At 43.0% G+C, this 15,338-nt stretch overlaps 1 protein-coding gene across 5 annotated transcripts in view; it reads left to right on the top strand.

Annotated features, from left to right (window-relative positions):
* Positions 1-15,338, top strand: part of WNT3 (Wnt family member 3) — a 203,792-nt gene that overhangs the window by 126,853 nt on the left and 61,601 nt on the right. For 3 of the 5 annotated variants that reach the window (XM_075846541.1, XM_075846542.1, XM_075846544.1), the window contains one exon: positions 3,566-3,650. The gene's annotated coding sequence lies outside the window, so the exon portion shown is untranslated. Of the gene's footprint in view, positions 1-179; positions 261-3,565; positions 3,651-12,329; positions 12,388-15,338 lie in introns of those variants that run through there. The other 2 variants (XM_075846543.1, XM_075846545.1) reach the window with 2 other exon arrangements.

The following is a 15,338-nucleotide window of genomic DNA, read 5'->3' as shown; positions in this document are numbered from 1 at the left end:
CCACTTTTTAGCCGCGCAGCAAGAATAATCGTCGTTTTGTATGTGATTATGATTATTACTGTGTTTTATCACTTGGTGACATTTTTAGAAACACTTATTGGGGATGACGGGAAGAATTTTGACGGGTTATTTTGACAGGCAGTGTAGCGGTAACGACTAAGGGGCTTAACCCAGTTGTCATGGTAACGTTAAGTGGCCGGCTTTGTGTAGCTGCAGGACAGAGAAAGTGATAAGCGTGCTGTTCCTTTGAAGCGGCTGAGGTATTAGAATGGAGTATGCGGAACTTGTGTTGGCGTCATAGTTTGGGGTTACTATGGCGATATTTAAACCCTCTTCCCATGTTGCACAAATTATCTGTCACATTTATTTTTTACTATAGAATTGCAGGTGCAGAATATTTGTAGGTTTGTTCCCAAAAGGGATTGTCCAGGATAGAAAAACATGGCTTATTTCTTCCAAAAACAGCGCCACACCGGTCCACAAGTTGTGCGTGGTATTGCAGCTCAGCCCCATTCACTTCAACAGAACTTACATGCAATACCGGATACCGCCCACGGACAAGTGTGGCGCTGTTTGTGGCAGAAAGCCGACATGTTTTTCCATTCCTGTACTATCCCTTTAAGGGCTCATGCACACGACCGTATTTTTGTAGCTGCAATTTATCACTTTGGGGATAATTTGCGGACCCAGTCTTTTCTATGGCCCCAAGCACACGACCGTTAGGCTGGGTTCACACGAGCACATTAATGTCCGTAAAGGACGAAACGTATTTCGGCTGCAAGACCCGGACCGAACACCGTGCAGGGAGCCGGGCTCCTAGCATCATAGTTATGTACGACGCTAGGAGTCCCTGCCATGTTTTCAGTACGGGACCGTAGTTCCACGGAGAGGCAGGGACTCCTAGCGTCGTACATAACTATGATGCTAGGAGCCCGGCTCCCTGCAGTGTGTTCGGTCTGGGACTTGCGGCCGAAATACGTTCCGTCCTTTACGGACGTAACATGCTCGTATGAACCCAGCCTTATTTACACGGATCGGTGTGGGGGCCGCAAAATCCGAACCGCAAAAACTCAGGACAAATCATTTTACGGTCTGGGTTTGCGGAGTCGCCAATACTGGTGAGTTGTTGTGGGTCTGCGAGTCCGGATTACGCTCGGATGTGCAACGAGGTTTTTTGCAGACCACAACAGACCTGTGGTGTTACGGACCGCAAAACCAATACGGTCGTATGCATGAGGCCTAAGGCTGGTGTCTTTTGCAGTGCGCTGGACTGCGGGACATACGTGATACATTCTTGAAATCCACTGAAATATATTAAGGTGATAACGGTGGGATATTCGCTAATTTTACGACTGAATATTCGTATAATGAGTTTAGGACAGTGTGATTATGGCCTCACACGTGGATCTGTGCTGTACGGTTACATTATACCACATTGTGCCTCCAATTATTATTATTAAAAAATATATATATATATATATATATATATATATGTGTGTGTGTGTGTGTGAATTTCTCCTCCTTTTCTAGATCTCTGCTTGCTATCAGTGAATATAAAAAAATTATAATCTTATGTTCAGAGTCTAAACACCTGTACAGACCTAATGCTTCTCACAGCTGAAGATTTGCTACAGTTGCATCCAGTTTAGATAACCCCTTCATACTCAGCCAAGCTAATCCATTTTTACCTGCACTGACACATTGTATCCGGGCAGGAGAATCATTTGTTCTGATGTGTTCTGCTCATAGAGGATTTCCTACACAGGATACAATTGTAGCAACTGTTTTAGTTAGGTCTGAAGGGGCTGTCAGTCTCTAGGTCAGTTTTTCAGGGTTCTGTGAGACCACGACAAGTGTAAGGCTATGTTCACACGCACTGTTTCCAGACGTAATTCTAGCGTTTTACGCCTCAAAAAATGGCTCCATTACGCCTACAGACATCTGCCCATTTCTTTCAATGGGTTTTGCGATGTTCTGTTCCCAGGAGGGGTAATTTTACACGTCACTGTCAAAATACAGCGCGTAAAAAGATGCCCGCGAAAAAGTGCATGTCACTTCTTGGGACGTTTTTGAAGCCGTTTTTCATTGACTCCGTTGAAAAACCGCTCCAATAACGGCCGTAAAATACGCCACGAAAAACGCGAGTTGCTACAAAAACGTCTGAAAATCAGGGGCTGTTTTCGCCTGAAAACCGTTCTGTATTTTCAGACGTTTTTGGTCACTGTGTGTGAACATACCCTCACACAGCGATCGGTCCCAGTTGTCTGGACCCTGCAGACCTCCTGTCATAGATGCATTACTGTGGGGCAATGTCTCCTCCTATTCATCTATGACGGCAGTGGTACTGCCTCCCGGCTCAAAAGGTTCTGAGGCTGTCCAGCGGCATTGTCTGGAATTGAAGAGGACCTGGGAGCGGAACATATATATATAGATGTATGTGTGTGTGTTTTTGGTCTTGTCTGGGGTCTGGATTAGATTAGGGGTCTGGTTGATTTATTATTCTGCTTACAAATTAAAACTTATTTTTTTCGGTGCGTCGTTAGAATTGGGAAACCCCTCAATAACAATTCTTATCACGGGGAACACCTTCCAATTATAGGGGTTATCCCACCACATCAACTTATCAGCTGTCCACAGAATAGGTAGTAAGTGTTTGATCGATGGGGGGTCCACTGATTGAGAGAACGGAGTGGCGCTCGTGCATGTTGGCTGCCACCCCATTCATTCTTTATTGTACTGTCAGAGATTGCGAAGTGCTCCATACGTTTATATTATTTGGGACCCCTGCGCTCAAATACATGTCACCTATCCTGTGGATAGGTGATAAGTTGATGTGGTGGGATAAGCCCTTTATTTGGTAGGGTTCCCTCGAGATAAGAATTGTTTTTCAGGGGTTTCCTAATTCTAAAAATGTTAGGAATCATTCCTCTAGATATGAATGAAAAAGTTACCATTCACTGACATCACAAAGAGATCTTGAAAAGTGATAAGCAATTGAAAGAGTGTCAGGACGTTATACGTATTTAAGCTTTAGGTTTCGTTCACATCTGCGTCGAGACGACGTTTGTGGGTTCCATCGTAGCTTTCCGTCAGGGGAATCCATGAACGGAATCCAAACAGAAACCATAGGTTTCCGTATTCATCGCCGTTGATTTTAATTGTTGACGGAATGTATAGCGTAGTAGTCTACGGTATTGATTCAGACGGAACCCTTGCACAACGGTGACAAACGGAAACCATTTGCACCGGATCCATCACCATTGAAATCAATGGTGATGCAAACGGAAAAGTTTGGATTCCGTTCATTGGTTCCCCTGACTGGAAGCTCCGATGGAACCCATGAGCGGAGTCCTGATGCAGATGTGAACGAAGCCTTAGTTGCATAAGACTAGACCGCCTTTTACACGGTGTCTGGTTTTGTATGATTCCAGATAATCGTGATCTTTGCTGGACTTTCTGCATTATCAGATTAAAGGAATTTTTCTGTACCTTGTCGTTTCCATAAGTAATATATAAAATGTTAGAGATGCTGAATTCACTGTTTTGTGATTTTTTTTTTCCCCAGCAGGTTTTTGGCTGAAGATTTTACCACCATAATCGATGTAATCTGACCACATAGCACCACAGAGGCTGGAGAGATTTATTATCAGGTAAGAGTTTTTGCTGTTTTTATAGATTCTCATTTCTTTTCACAGTAACATACCTGACAACTACATTGAATTAGGGGCCAAGTATGTAGATCTTTACCTTCCCGTCACAGGCAGGAAGCGGAAACAAACAACCCCTCATATCTCAGCTTCCTGGATCCTTGTGAATATGTCCTGGTGGAAGTAGGATATTGGGGTTATTGCCGTCACATCTGAATTTTCAGTTTTCAAGTTGAGAGCTTTAATGTAGAGCAGGGTCCAACTTCTTTATGATTGTGGGGTCTAGTTGCTTCACCTGACCATGGGTATTAAGGGAATGTGTAAAGATTGACAATCCATCAAATGTAAATAAAATTAAAAGGGAACCCCCCCTTCGAACACAATATCACAGGTAAAGCTACAGAACAAGTTCCGTAAGGGCAGATACAGACGAACGTTGCGTTTTTGCACGCGCAAACAACGCGGCGTTTTGCGCGCGCAAAAAAACATTTGACAGCTGCGTGTGTCATCCGTGTATGATGCGCGGCTGCGTGATTTTCGCGCAGCCGCCATCATAGAGATGAGGCTAGTCGACGCCCGTCACTGTCCAAGGTGCTGAAAGAGCTAACTCTTTCAGCACCCTCGACAGTGAATGCCGAACACAATATCGAAAAACCTGTTGAAAAAAAAGAAAAAGTTCGTACTTACCGAGAACTTCCCGGCCGTTGCCTTGATGACGCGTCCTTGGTGACGCGCCTCTCGACATCGGGCCCCACCTCCCTGGATGACACGCCAGTCCATGTGACCGCTGCAGCCTGTGCTTGGCCCGTGATTGGCTGGAGCTGTCACTTGGACTGAATTGTCATCCCGGGAGGTCAGACTGGAGGAAGACGCCGGGAGTTATCGGTAAGTCAGAACTTCATTTTTTTTTTCACAGGTTCATGTTTATTGGGATCGGTAGTCACTGTCCATGGTGCTGAAACAGTTTAACTCTTTCAGCACCATGGACAGTGACTATCTCCTGAAGTCGCGTACCGATAATTTTTTTGCCGGGTTCGGCCGAACCCAGTGAAGTTCGGTTCGCTTGTCCGGCTTCGCTCATCGCAAAGACACTCCGTTTGGATGTTCGGAAACAGAAAAGCACGTGGTGCTTTTCTGTTTACATTCATCCTTTTGACAGCTGGTGCGCTGTTTCAGTCGGTTCGCACGGAAGTGCTTCCGTGCAACCTGCGTGGTTTTCACGCACCCATTGACTTCAATGGGTGCGTGATGCGCGAAATACGCAGAGTTATTGAACCTGTCGCGCTTTTTGCGCAGCAGACAAACGCTGCGCAAAAAGCACGGACTGTCTGTACTGCCCCATAGACTTGTATTGGTCCATGCGTGCCGCGTGAAAACCACGCGGCCCGCACGGACCGAATACACGCTCGTGTGAATCCCCCCTAACTTTGTAAATGCTTTACTTATCTTGTTATCAGAGTCTTATTTGAGCCTCTTGTTGTTTTCTTCTCTACTCACTCCCAAAGTAAAAGCAAAAATTCTGTGGGTGCCTTCTTGGAAACTGTATGCAGTTTATCAGACCTAATAGCTAAGCTCTACCATTGAGCTCCCACAATGCACTGCACTTTGGTAGCAGGAATCTTAGGATTCTAAATGTAGCTTTAGATGGGAACGGAGAAGAAAACATAATGTAATTGAAAGGGTGATTCCACATCTAGACTTGTTGTTTTTGCTGAAGATCTTTATGTAATTTGGACTTTTGCAGATTTTCTCAAGAAATCTGTGCACTTTCCGCAGCATAAATTGAAGTAAAAAATCTGCACTGCTGTTCAATTTCTTTCTGGAAAATTTCTGCAGCACGTGGATGAGATTTGTTCTTTTCAAATCTCATCCGCTCTGCTGCTACTTTATACCACTGCGGATTTTCCTTCCGGAAATCCAGACGGAAAATCTGCAATAGATCCACTACATGTGAACGTAGCTAAGATCAGCAAGTGTTTACACACAGACTCAGCATTTTATATATACTTAGAAGTAGAGTTGTAGATGTGTCTATGGAGCGTTGTAAATTTGTTGTGTAGCCCGATGAAGGGACTCGTGTCACGGGGGTCTTGGTTACGTTCACTAAGACTTTCCTCACATCTTGTCCTAGACAGATGATGAAACTGCTCTGCTATCATTAGGCTTATTGATCCCCAAGGTTTGCATACCCCTGCTTGCCCAAACAACCGCAAAATCCTGTTGTTTGGGCGGGTAGAGGTGTGCCAGCTCCGAAACTGACACATTATTGACACAATAGTTGGCCATTAAGAGCTGTCACTTTGAAACAAATCTCGTCTGCGAGGGAAAATGTAAAAACAAAGAAATTCAAAAACATCACAATTTGGGGCTATTTATGTTCTGTGTTGCTTGTCTTTATTAAATAACGTTATTCATCCCCTAGACATAAAACAATTTGTTTCCAACTCTAAATCTGGAATAGACCCCATTACTTTACCCTCCCAGATAGATCACAGCATGTTACAACCTCCATCCCTTCTCTCTTAAGAGATCAGAGTCTATCGCCCCCTCCCCAAGAGAGATCAGAACGTGTCACTCTCCCCGCTTTCCCAATTACAGACCCCCCAGGCCAGAGGCTGTGGATTTTTGGGCAGGTGTGTCCCAGAGGATGAGAATTGTAACATGTCACGGACTGAGCCGGCGGGTGCAAATTTGGACCCCGATGCTAAGGGGAGGAGGGATGGGGGGGGGCGTTCAGATAGTCACAACAGCCTCGGGGTGGACGCAGAAGGACTTAATGTTTTAAAAGTGATTGTGTATTGTAAATAGGATAAAAGAGTTACCGATAGCTGGGCATGCACTTGCCTCAGGGTCATTCTTATTTTTAGAACACCCCCTCCCATACGCAACAAAAAAATAAAAATACTACGGTTTTTTTTTGTTTGTTTTTTTGTCAATCTATAATGTCTAAATTCTATTTCGGTATCAAATTAACTATTCGAACTCTGATTTTATTACAATAAATAGAAGAACGTGAGATTCTTAGTGATGTGTCACAACTTAATTTGAATCCCATGTCGTTCAGAGTCCTAGAATAGACATGACATTGATCCGTCTCATATGGCCTGCGCTTGCTTCTGTCTTCTATTGTGTAATTACATTTGCTATACAAAATACCCCTATAAATTTTCACACGTACAACGTAATGTCCGTATATAGTACATGCCGTATGATTACACCTATGTTGCACGAGGAGATTGGCAGAGAAGTACAATATGTACAGAGGACCCCAAAGCAAATTGAAGAGATGCCCCCCTACATCAGTCCATACACTCAGCAATCCGGATAACTGTAGCCACCTGCTTATTCCTTACTCGGCATTCCAGATTGCTTAATTGTCTCAACATAAACATTATCGCTAGGATATGGCATCAATGTCCGATTGGTGGGTTCGACCGCTGTGGCACTGGCAATATCTAGGACAAAGTGGCAGCAGTAAAAAATAGTACCTCTTCGCCCCTGTCATGAACGTGCCTTTTTTTTCCCAGAGGCTTCATGACTATAATTTGTCACTGTGACATGATGTGAAGTGGCACAATTCTTTCCTAATTCCACTGCCGTTTCTTTCTGGCGATTAGTGGTCGGATTCCCTCTGATCGGACATAGATGGCATATCCTAGGGATAAGCCATTCATGTTTGTGCTGTGACAGCCCCAAAGCCCACCCCATACTTTATATACACCCGGTGGGCTCAAGATCCGCAGCGCTGCAGATTGAACACTTCAAGCAAGGGAAGTTTAGCCCTTGTACAAATTGAGAAATTAACTTGATAGAAAATTAGTATATACTTGTACTGGGTGAAAAAAAGACTTCAGTGGGGCAAGTGCCCATGTGGATGAAATATTTTCAGGGCTTTAACAGACACCAGCATTATATAAAAGCACTGATGGAAAGAGCTGAGAGCTTGGAAATAAATGGATGGTCACATCTGACCCTGGGGCCACCCATTTATGCTTATTCCATGGATGAAATATTTCTGTAATTCTTTACCGTATTAGTCACTGCATTAGCAGACAATCTATGTTTTTGTGTGGCCTCCCTGATTTCCCGTAATAAGAGTCGATCATTTTTTCTTCATACACTCTCATCACTTTTTTTCTGGTCTGCAGTAGAACTGTTAACACCGCTTTACATACAGAGCAGTCCGTTTGCCTTTAATCTCGTACTAAGAAGCCCCTCTTCACATACTCCTTCCAGTGATCCGCCCTCTGATTTGTACTTATACGCGTAATTAGCGACAATATACTTATCCCTTTACTTCCAGGTCAACGGATTAAACCCAGTCGTGATGAGTGCCAAAATGGCCAGCACATGTGATGAGAAGGTGGTTTGTATGTGTGTGGGGGCAATTACTGATCTACTTTCCCAGGATAGTGGGAGGCTGGAGGTTATAACCCCTCTTAATCGGGTCAAATGTACTTGCGTATCAGTTTAGTGCAAAGGATTTGATCAGTAACGTTTTTTTTGCCTTGCACGAAACATCATGACATCAGCAACCCTGTCCTCTGTAGCCTACATCAAAGATACGTCTCAAAATCTTTGTGTTATATAATTTTTTTAATTCGTATTGGAAAAGCAAGCAGTGCATGGATATCAATAATAACTTCGGCAGACTTCCGAAGAAGTTTATGGCTGTCATTCAATTACTGTTGTTCATTCTTTTGAATACATTATGTAACTTTTTGATTGACTTTGTGTTTCAGTTGCTCATCGTGTGCTTGCTTTCAGTGAATAAAAACCTTCTTGCTTACAACCAGAAGCTAAAAACCTGTCCTTACGTCGCTCCTGTTCACACAGCCTTAGTTTGTTACAATGTAGGCAGGAGCCAACAACAAGAGACTTGTCTTGTGACCGATTGCAGATGTGTGAGCGACACGTGGTCAGGAAAGAATGTTTCCATTCACTGACTGTTAGCGGGGATCTAAAAAATGGTGAGAAATTGAAACACGAGGTCTATTAGCACTTTTCGTTAAGCAAACATTAAACTTTATTTACAACCTGCCCTTTCTTACAAGAATAATTCATTATAAGGGCTAGTTCACACAGAGTTTTTTGCAGGAGGAAAATTCCTCCTGCAAAATCTGCTCCAGGCGTTTTTTGCACAGTGGTTTGACAAAAACGTGTCAAAACACTCATCGTGGCGTTTTTTTTCCTTCTCCCACTGATTGAAAAACGTCCTTGATTTTATAATTCCATAATTAACCAATCATTTTCGTAAGCAAGTTCTCCCTCAGGTAAGTATAACTTTGAGGGTATGTTCACACGGCCTATTTTCAGCCATTTTTCGGCCCGTAAACGCCCCGAAACACGGCTAAAAATACGGAGGCTGAACGCCTCCAAACATCTGCACATTGATTTCAATGGGAAAAACGTAATTCCGTTTCCACTGGGTGTTTTTTACAAGGCCGTTTTTAAAAACGGAGCGTAAAAAAGAAGTGCATGTCACTTCTGGAGCCGGTTTTCATTGGGTCAATAGAAAAACCGCTCCAAAAACAGCCATAAAAAACGCCTGATGCATAAAAAACGGCTGTAAATCAGAGGCTGTTTTCTTTTGAAAACAGCTCCGTGTTTCACAGCTGTATTTTGTTAAGCGTGTGAACATACCCAAAGGAGTAGTCCAGCCTAAAGGAGTTTTTACTCAATCAACTGGATAGGGGATGAATGCTAGATCGTGGGGGTCCACCAGCAAGGATCCCCGTTTCTACCAGCCTCAAAACGGTGGCTAGGAGGAGTTTGAATGGAGCAGCGGCCGAGCATGCTGGTGCCGCTCCAATCAAAGTCTATGGGGCTGACAGAAGCAGCCGAGCACACTTTATATGACGTGTTTTCAAGATGCAAATGACCCGATTTTCCAGCAAGATTCGGGTCTGAACTTCCTGGTTTGGTGTTTCCCGGCATCCCCTGCGTCATCCCATAAAGCATCCATTCTCAGAACGCAAGAGCTCTACCGGCTATATTAATGCTTAATCGATAACTGCTGTAGCAATACAGTACATATGGCTCTCTTAGACCGAACCGCGGTAATTAGAGAGGTTTTCGTGTTCTGAGACTGGATGCTGCCGTAGGAGGGCGCAGGGGATGCCGGTGAATCACCAAACCAGGAAGTTCATACCCGACTCTTGCGGAGGGTCAGGTCATTTGAATCTTGAAATCACAGTATATGATGAGTTTTTTTTAAATGTAACTTTTAATTAGATGCATTTACAAAAATTATTTTTTCTCCATGGACTAATGTTCAAATAAATCAGGTACCCTATTGCTGATAAGTATTCCTTAAAGACATAATAGTATCTTTTAAGGTGTAGGAAGGCATCAGCTGTGGAACAGCAATAGAAGACTCTCACGCTCAATAAAGTTAACCTTGGCAATTGAGAGTATCTGTCATCACATTAAAAGGGTCGCCAGGCTTAGATAACTCTATTTGGAGGGCCCACCGTATCCGTTCATTACATGGATAGCTTATTGGTTTCAATAGGCACATTGTAATGCTTCATTTCTCCTGTGGTGGTGCTGCAGATAAATTAAACACTCGCTGCCTGGCTTTGGGAAACCCTCTTTATTAAGTTTTTTTTTTTTGTATGTAGTAAAATCCAACATTCTTAAATGAAATGGGTTTTCCTATAAGCAATATTTATCACCTATCCACAGTAGAGTTAATAAACATCTGATCGGTGGGGGTCTGACTGCAGGGACCCCCACCGATCACAAGAATGGGCTTAGCTTGCCGTTCCTGGATACCACATAGTATAGGAGTCGTAGTGTATGTGCTCGACCGCCGCTCCATTAATTTCTCTGGGATGCCATAGATAGTGATCGGTGGGGGTCCCAGCAGTCAGACCACAACCGATCCGATATTTATCACCTATCTTGTTTAATGGAATAATTAAAGCTAGCTGTATACATTTAGGCAATTACCATTTTCACTTAAAAGGGTTCTCTAGTATTAGTTCGATGTCTTGGACCTTTGTTGCATCATGTATGTTTGTATGCTAATCTGTGAAGAAAAGCTACTGAAGAATGAGCCTATCCTTTTCTTAATGCATGAGATCCTCCTCTTCGGGACCCCCCCCTGCGAAACCCTGTATGTAGTACGACAGCGCAGTCTTACATGTGTCCTACTTTGAATGTCTTGGTGCATAAATATCTGAAAAAGTATTTGGTTGGAAGAAAACGCCACTCTCCTGTCAAACCTCAAGACACCATAGACTCCTATATGTAATCGACAATCCTGTTTTGAAAAGACGCAACAAAAGTTGACGGGTATAAAGACTTTATTTTTTAATATAACCGTGGGACAACAGGTCTCTGCTTCATGCCAGCGGCAGACTGGTAGAAGACCCTCATCACTGTTGTCCATAATGACGCAGACCGCTGTCTATGTTGAAAACGCCTGCTTAATCGCCCCCGCCTGTGCCCGCGGTTTGGGTGTGGAAAGAGGGACAGTCACGCCATTTGGTAGACAGAAATTTGAACATCACTAGCCCAGGGCAGGCATAAGAAGGAAAGAGAGAAGTGAGAAGAGGATGAGAGGAGAGCGAGAAGGAGATTATCCTGAATGACAGTCGTCAGTCCCCCCTCCAGGCACCGGCTCTGACATCTCCATCTTACACAACACAGACCTCACAAGGTGTCTCTAACATACTCACCTCAGCTCGAGGGTGGCTAGCCAGTCTATGACTGATCGGAAAGGAGGGCAATTAACTCTTAGCTTGCTGACAGATTTACCGTATATTTTCTTTATTCGCCAAAGGGACATTTTGAAATGGAAACATTTTGATAATAACATTTATGTAATGGGATTCCTAATTCTGCATCTCATTAATATATATGTGCGTGTCACATAGGCTAAACAATAGGTTTACATCCTGGTAGAACGAGGACTTTGTTTCATTCACATGGATAATTGTATTACTGTAGTTGTAGATCGTTACGTGTAACATTTTTGGTTCAGTTTGGCCGCACATGTTTTCCCTTGCCTTAGGTAAGTGAATCTCATGGAATGTAACGAGTGTGTCAATGACCTCAGGAATGAACCTTTAGGGTCATATTGTATCTATATTGACAGATGTTTGGTGTGTAAAGTGATCTAGTTTATTAAAACGGATGATCTATTTGGCCAATGGGGCACATTTTTCTGTGCAGATGAGGGGCATCACTAATCTAGTCAATTCTTATGGTCCGAACAGAATAGCAACATTTATTTCTCTTAGGCGTCATGCACACGACTGTATACTATCCGCAAACGTGGATTGTATAAAACATATGCTAACCTATGGGCCAATGCACACAACCGTGGTTTCCATGGTCCGTGCGTTGCCCGAAGCCCCGACTGGTAAAAAAATTGGACATGTCCTTATACGGTCCACAATTGAAATGAATGCACATCTTGTGTGTGCACGGTCCTTGATTGCGGACGGCCTGTGGATGACACTCCGTGCCATAATCACGGACCATCGACACAGCTACGATCACACATAAAATCCTTTAAAAAAAACAAAAACATTCCCAGAAATCCATGGGAATTCCTCCGCAACAAATGAATGGAATCAAGCTTTTCTCACTCCTAGGCTCATAGGATTTTTCTTCTTCTAGGTGACTAAGGAAAGGATTTGAAGAAACCATTGTTTGATTTCCAAGATGTAAAATACAGGTCATAATAATATAGGGCAAACATCAAAATTACATCCAACCTGCAGAATAGGTATGACTAGATATGACTTAATGAATTATGACAATAATTTTGGACCCTTTAGGGATTCTCCTTGGTGTCCAAATAGTTACTTAGCCCTGAATACAGTGGTCTCCAAACCTGTGGTACCCCAGGTGTTGCAAAACCACAACTCCCAGCATGCCCTGACAGCTGCCGTGGCAAAATTTGGTGCCCTTTATGTGATTTTCTAGGCTGTTCCAAGTTGCTACTTATACCTGATACTCCTTAAGGTCTTAAACCTGTGGTTCTCCAGCTGTTGCAAAACCACAACTCCCAGCATGCCCTGACAATGGCAGGCTGTCAGTTGATTCTTGGAGTTGGATATTTGCAACAGCTGGAGATCATTGCCTTAATATATTTAGCATAAGTTCATTGCACACAAGCAGTATCATTATACTATAGGTGACCATTGGCATGGACCGTCGCTGCTCATATTTCTTGTACTGTACTGAGTAATATCTTAATAATTAAAGTCGGTGGCTTGAGAAAAATAATGTTCCCAGACACCCCCAGGAGCAACGATCCCTCTAGAAAGAAACGGTAGTTTGAGAAAATAGCTGTTTATTAGAGTGTAACCACTTTAGGACATTTGTAGATGGCCTCGTGTTTATGAATTCCACATAGACAGCTTGTAGAACATTTAACAAGGTTGATGTGACATTTTTAGGACGTTGTGTCATTTTTGCTTCAGCTGACAGATGAATTGTACAACGCCAGGCTGACGCACAATAGGGGTACACGTATCCTTTGTTACATGCACCTTATTTTATACATGATTATTGTCACAACTTTGCCGGCACGTTTACACCACGCACTTCCATCGATCTTTCCACAGTCGACTGCGATATCACATCTGTTTGTTTTTTCTCTTTTCATCACTCAATAATGCTGTTGGGCTATACTCACATTTGGGTTGAAAAAAAATCCATCAGATTTGACAAGAAGAATAGCGCCGTGTGGTTTGGGGTCAGTCATGGGTCAATGTGGTCGAATGAGCACTTGTGGCATGCCTTGTATCACTGATCTAGCGCCACGTCGTGGCTTCCATTCTAAACTTCTGTGTGTGTGTGTGTGTGTGTATATATATATATATATATATATCATATACATACTCTGAAAAACCTCTTCGAAATGCGGACCGACTGGTGATCAGATGTGTTCGCTTGGGCAGGAGGAATGTGGGTTTTACATGGTGCCCATTCAAATGAATGGGTGACCATGTGATACGTAATAACGCTGAGTGCTCCAAAGCGGAACTCAATCTTTGCAGTGGCTCACAGCTCTGCTCTGGCTAATAAAGGGTGGTCCCAATCATGGGACCCCCTTCTTGTAAAATCCATATGCCTTCAGATTAATGGCTGAGGAACAGGTTTTTATGTGTTACTTACTAGTTATCACTTTACATGTCCTCCTTTCTCCAGTACTGAGGACTCCCATTATATTTCCACCGTGGAATCCACTACTTCATTCTTGACTGTGGACTTAGTACTTCCTTGAAGGTGTTCTTGGATGGCATTGGCTTTCCAAGTTTATTACACTCCAGGAGTCTATTACTCTTTGCAGCGGCTCCTCCCTTTGGCTAATAGAGGGGGGTCCCATTATTACATACATATCCTTAATAAGGCATATAAAAAGGGGTTGTCTAAAGCAGATAACACCTTTTTAAGACCTTGTTTAATACAATATAATGTAAAAAGTACTTAAATAAAAGCTTCCAAATATTAAAAGCCCCTTAGTATGATTTGCAAATGTAAAACAAAAAAAAATCAATTCATATGACAACACTTCCTGTCCCTGCTCTTTGACAGCTCAGTGTTGTCACAGGGACACTGGTTCTCATAACATCATAACAACCAATCCATATTCTTCTTTTTCTTTTGTTCGATAAACCCTCTAAGCAATAGGAACACCCATCTAGAATAGGAGAGAATTAAAGGGTAACTAAACTTTTAAACAAACTTTTGACATATCATAGTGACATGTCAGATGTTTTGATCGGTGGGGGTCTGAGCACTGAGACTCCCGCCTATCGCCAAAACGAAGCGACAGAAACACTCGGGTGAGCGCTGTGTCACTTCGTTTTGTATCAGCTATAGCGAGCAGTGTACAGACTCATAGACTTTCTATTGAGCCCACACCCCGCTCACGATAAAAGGCAAAGCCCCTTCATGCAGCCAATATATCATCATATGTATGGGTAAATTAGATGGCTGTACAATTCTTCATCATATGATGGAATTATTTATCACAGTTCATATCCATTACTCGTTCATCTTTCACACTTGCTCTTGGTTTTTATTCTCCCTGTAAGTTCCTTTCTAGTGAGACTAGAAAGAATGGGGTTGAATCCAGCACGGACAGTTATTTTAAAATGGAAGAACTGTTTCCAAGTTTAATGGGCCAGTATGTTTGGCAGGTTAAAATCAGGAGTAAGGAGCACGGTGTGACATCCTGATATAATGGAGAAAAATTGTGGTAGTGGTAGATAGAGAGCCTACGCGTTTCAGACGCTCCAAGCGTCCTTAGTCATGGCTGAAGCCATAAGAGCGCATACAATTATAATTTTTTTACCATCTGTTTTTTCTTTAAACGCTCAACTTTGCCTTCACAGTCCAAACATGTGGTTGGTTTGGTAATTGGTCCTAATATATGAGAGAAGCAATAATCATGAGCAAAAAAAAATGCATAAAATTTCATGTAAAGGTGTTTTCCCACAAACATTATTTACTACTTATCCACATGATAGGTGATAAATATCTGATCGGTGGGGGTCCGACCGCTGGGACCACCACCGATCACGAGAACAGGCTTTTTTTTTTCAGTTTCAGAGAGCCTCATAGGAATGGAGCGGTAGTGCACATGCTTGGCCACCGCTCCATTCATTTCTATAGGACCGCTGAGCACTATCTTCGGCAGCCCCATAGAAGTTAATGAAGGGGTGG

Source organism: Rhinoderma darwinii, chromosome 13 (assembly GCF_050947455.1).
Source record: "Rhinoderma darwinii isolate aRhiDar2 chromosome 13, aRhiDar2.hap1, whole genome shotgun sequence".
Taxonomy (NCBI): Eukaryota; Metazoa; Chordata; class Amphibia; order Anura; family Rhinodermatidae; genus Rhinoderma; species Rhinoderma darwinii.
This window is presented reverse-complemented; position numbering and strand designations above follow the sequence as displayed.